This window comes from Canis lupus, chromosome 37, assembly GCF_003254725.2.
Source record: "Canis lupus dingo isolate Sandy chromosome 37, ASM325472v2, whole genome shotgun sequence".
Lineage (NCBI taxonomy): Eukaryota > Metazoa > Chordata > Mammalia > Carnivora > Canidae > Canis > Canis lupus.
The window spans coordinates 13,546,166-13,551,660 of record NC_064279.1 but is presented as its reverse complement, the minus strand read 5'-3'; positions in this window follow the sequence as shown (position 1 = coordinate 13,551,660).

The window sequence follows — 5,495 nt, the reverse complement described above, 5'->3', positions numbered from 1 at the left end:
TGAGGTACAGTTGTGGTTGTGTGGCTTTATTTATTTATTTATTTTATTTTATTTTATTTTTTTGGTTGGTTGTGTGGCTTTAAACCTCCCCAAGAGATTCTAGTGTGTGCCAGTGCACCACTGATTCATATAAGGGTAATTAAGCCCAAGTCCCAGGTGCAATTTCTTTAAGGGTGATTTCCCAAGATTTAGTGTGTAAGAGCATCACCTGGTGGGCTTAGTGAAAAGGCCTACGCCCAGCCCCCATGCTGGGAAAGACGGATTCATTAGGTCTTGGAGAGGAATTAGGAATCCTGTTTGTAAGCAAGGTTCCCTTCAGGGAATCCCAATGTCCGTGGTCTGGAACCCCACTTTGAGGAACACTGACTTCACAACTGTTTAGCTTTGACACAGAGAGACGGCACATTCTTGTTACATTCTGAATACAATATCATCCCTGTATTTTTAATTTTAAGAAGTGATTTTTCATAAGAGAAACTGAGGGAAAGCATAGAGATGGCTCAGAAAAACTGTTTGCCGTTACAGAGAAATGATTTGGGACCAATTGGGACATCAGCTACATGATGCTTGATACGCATCCATCAGTAGAGCAGAGCTGAATTAAGGCCCCTGGCACTCCTCTCCCACTTGGCTCATTTGTGAGCTCTGTCCTTTATTGTATTCATCAGGCCTAATGTTTGAAGAACTGATATTAAGCAGTCTCCATATTACGTTTAGATCATATCTACCACTGACTTTTTTAAAAAGAGGTGTTAAAAATGATAAAATGTCAGTGTCTTATGTTCTTCTGACCCCTATGTTGTGCTTGTGTCACAAATGCATATAGTGTAGTGATTTTCATCAAGTTGTGCCTGGATTCATTTAGCTGATATTTATTTTGTAGGATAATATTTTAGATCACAACACTTGAATTCTGAAATATATATGTATAAATATAAACACACACGTACATACCTAAACTTTTATAGAACTACAGCATTTCTTTTTATCTGCTTTGTTGTCTCCAGTCACACTTTCAGGAGTGTTGATCAATTATTGCACACCTAGATGCCTACCTAACGGAGTGACAATGCATTTTTCACATCCTCGTGTTCACTACCATAAAAAAGCTTTTAAAATCATCCAACTTTATTCTCTGGTTACTGGATGGCAAGGTTATTGTATTTGTATGTCAGACATGAGGAAAATTCTTTGTCTTTACAAGTGTGGACAGAAATGCACTTCACTGCAGTGTAAATTTATGAAGGATGTAGTTTTCCACTCAGACTTTGATTACAATAATTCTTTCAATTAACGCACCCTGTTTCTTGTTTGCTTGGGCCCTTAAATCTGACAGTCTTCTCTTTCCATGAGAGAACAAATAGAATTTTGCCTAAATACAGCTTGGAGAGAATACGGGTTGGCAGTTTTATTACTCCTTTCTTATTTTTACTATCCTCTTAACGTTTATCTCCTGTATTTTGACAGTTTTTTTTAAATGCTCTTAAGAATTTGCTCTGTCCCAAAAATGACACTTTCAAGGTAAATTTTGACTGTCCTGTCAAAGCTTGGTCACACAAACACATGGATCCGTTCTGAGGACCCTCTGGAGCCAACATAGAAAGATAGTCACCTGACATTTTTTTTTAACTTACAAAAATTATTTTATTATTTATTTTTTTTATAATAAATTTATTTTTTATTGGTGTTCAATTTGCCAAATACAGAATAACACCCAGTGCTCATCCCGTCAAGTGCCCCTCTCAGTGCCCGTCACCCATTCACCCCCACCCACCGCCCTCCTCCCCTTCCACCACCCCTAGTTCGTTTCCCAGAGTTAGGAGTCTTTATGTTCTGTCTCCCTTTCTGATATTTCCTACCCATTTCTTCTCCCTTCCCTTCTATTCCCTTTCACTATTATTTATATTCCCCAAATGAATGAGACCATATAATGTTTGTCCTTCTCCGATTGACTCATTTCACTCAGCATAATACCCTCCAGTTCTATCCACATAGAAGCAAATTCACCTGACATCTTTGATGGTAAACTGAAGTGATATAACCCTCTCCCTTCAGTTCCTGAGGTCAAAGGCCCATGTTTTCTGGGTCTGGGGTCTGGTGTTGGTTTGAGAATCCATAGTAGCTCTTATGTGATCCTGGCTAGGCCCAAGATAGCTTAAAAGTCATTAGTCATATTTGGGGACTAAAACCTACAGAGGATCTGGCCCTCCTAAAGGGTCTTCTGGGTGAATCTTACAAAGCTAATGATGGAATCCAAACCATCTTTTAAGAAGAATGATGAATGAATTCTGGATATTTAACCAGAGAGCAAAAAAAGATTCAATAGGGGAACTATTATCTATCTTCAAGGGTTGGGAAGAATGCCAGGTCTTGCTGTACATGTGATGAGGACAGTACAGGATCATGCTCTCTGGATCATGACAACATCCTCAGTCCCTGGAGCTGATTCTCATTACTCATAAGTAGGCCTGGGTTCTGGGATGGAGAAGCAAGGTTGCCATGCAGCCTTTTCCCTGGAGTTCAGCCAGTAGCTTTCACCCAGCTCTAGCCTCATTGTCCTGGCATTTGGCTTCAGACAATAGCATTCTGTAAAAGTATTACAGTTTAAAGCAAGAGGAAAAGTCTTTACTTATTCTCCCTTTTCTATTGGAAGCTTGTAGTCAAAGCGATAAATGCTGAAAAATTATTAAATTTTAAACTAATAAGACCATAGAAAACACATCTGCCCAGTGGGGGCTTCCAGCAAAGTATAAATAAAGGCCTGCCTCACTCTTCTAGCAAACCTCCAGCAGACTTGATGACCTTTTGTCAGATTCCCGGTGACCCGAGGAGTGCTTGGCAGATATCTAACTGCCATGCTTGTCAAATTATTGCCACTCAATGAATGTAACGGATGATACAACAAAATAAATTATTTAAGTACTATTAATAGAACAAAAAGCACTGCACATTTTTGTGGATGCCACATCTCTGCTGGAATATGCAGTTCCTTGAGTAGCAACTAATACTAATGGAAAAAGCACTTTGGCTACACATCATTCTGTAGGTTATTCTGATTTTCAGGCTCAAAGTTATAGTGCTGCCTGAGAGTCTCATAGTCCACAAGTGCTGGCCTGAGAGGAGGGGAGTATGTGCTCAGAAGTCAACTAAACTTTTTGTCTCTGTTAGAACTTTCTCATGCAAGCTCAACAGGTGTCATCTCATGAGTAGTTTCCCAGAGGATAGGATTGTGACTTGCTGTAGTCTTCCTGTCACTCAGGCAAAAGGCTGGAAAGGGATGGTACCTTAATGGATTCACCTCTGTCTAAAGTCTGGCTCTCAGCATTGCAGCTCCAAAAAGCAGATCTCGCTATTTCCTCGGAAGGAGTCATCCTAATCAAATTCATAATAAAATGATGTATCCAACAGAAGATTAATTTCCATGACAGCTCGAACCACATTATTGAACTGGATAGTCATTTTCCTAGATCAGCACATCCTTTCCACTAGGCAAGTCTTCATGGGAAGACACTTGATAATTAGAGGGTCCTTTTTGTGATTATGTCATTAAAGCACAATGATATTTATTATTAATATCATCAAAATAACAGCTAACATCAACTGAATGCTTGCTACATATTAGGTACATTCTAAAGGCTCTACTCTGTATCAACGTCTACACTCCTCACATCCTTGTCAGCATTCTAAATGCTTTCATATATGAGCTTATTTCAGTACCCAGGAGGTAAATAGTAGTATCATCATCTTCACTTTCCAGATGAGAAAACCAGCCCATAGGCATTAAATAATTTACCTGAAGTGACTGGTAAGTGGTGAGATTGGGATTTGAACACTTATACACAGCTTATACTTTGTTTTTACCAAATATACTCCTTTGCTCCTTGGGGATGCATCTGATACACTTTCACTCTGCTCAGTGGGCATGTCCCCCTAGTTGACCAACATGAACCCTGACATGTTCCTCACACACATTTCCCGGATTTCCAAGTTGCCCATTCCATAGTGTTGAGACATGCTTTCTTAGAATATTTTAACACCATTAGTCAGTCATTGTCAAGACCCAATCTTGCGGCTTTTAGCCTGGGCCGTATCTCTTAAGGTAACTTTTGCATGTATTTGAGCTCATGTTTCATATGCCAACTTTTTTAGGCTGCCTCTCAGAGTATCAGAGGGGCCTCTCTAACCGTATGGGCCACACTGTATTTCCTACAGATAAATTCAAAAGTGTTAGGAAAATGCACACATACAATGAAATGCATCAATTACAATTTGAGAGGGAAGAGACAGAATGAAGAAAATGTGCTGAAGAAAGTCATAATATTCCTCGTAAAATATAGTCCTGGAATCTGTGCTAATATGATTAGAAAATGCCCCTCTCTTTTTATTTAACTTTTTTAGAGCACCATGCCCCGCAGCACGCAGCTACTAAGAAGCAGCTACTAAAATCTGAGAACTGAGAGATGGAAGAAGAAATAAGGGTACAAAGCATATATAAGCCAAAGAGACAGCTTATAATTATTTTTTCACTTCTCCGAGAAAAAAAAAATAGCCAATATCAGTAGAGTAGGCACTTGAAATGACAGAGTTCTGTAACACCGATCGGCAGAGTATATTCCATCCTCTCGTCAACAACCTTTTGGATAACCAGAGGCTGTAGCTATGCCTATCTATGCAATGGCAAGTAAAAACCTCATTCTAGACAACCAACGGCTTCCAAACATCTCAGTATTTATTATAATGTGTGAAAAATACGATTTATTTCTTTTTAGATTTTATTTATTTATTCACAAGAGACACACAGAGAGGGGCAGAAACATAGGGAGAAGGAGACCTGCAGGGAGCCTGATGTGGGACTGGATCCCAAGACTCTAGGATCACGACCTGAGCTGAAGGCAGATGCCCAACCACTGAACTGCCCAGGCGTCCTAAAAAATCCGATTTCTCACATTTTATCAAAGTTTTAGCACTGTGAGAACAATCTCTTAATCTACAGTATGTGGGTTAAATGGTTTGTGTACATTAAATATGCCATTTGAAGTCTCCACCACAAGCTGAACTTCATTTATCCCTGGCATTATTTTGCAATTAGTATGATACTAGTGAAAGTAGCTATAGCTAGATATTTTAAGTAATTAGAAGTAAAAGGTGAAAGACAGGTATTTTGAACACAATGAAACCACTCAAATGTCCCTCTCCAAAAGGAGAAATGATGGCATTGCAAATCAGAAGTAATGTTATGCTTTGAAAAGGGTTTGCTGTCAAATACATGTGAATTGAACAATTGCAACAGTACAGAAAACAGTTACTTGGAGTGCGGGGATATTTATCAAGTACATTTTCACAGGTTGATGCCAACTTCTGATTTGTTGGGCTCTGTTCTGATTGGTGGGTGCCTTGTTCTGATTCATTTCATTTTTTTTTTAAAGATCTTATTTATTTGAGAGAGAAAGAAAGAGAGAGAGGGAGAGGGAGCACAGCAGGGGGAGGGGCCAAGG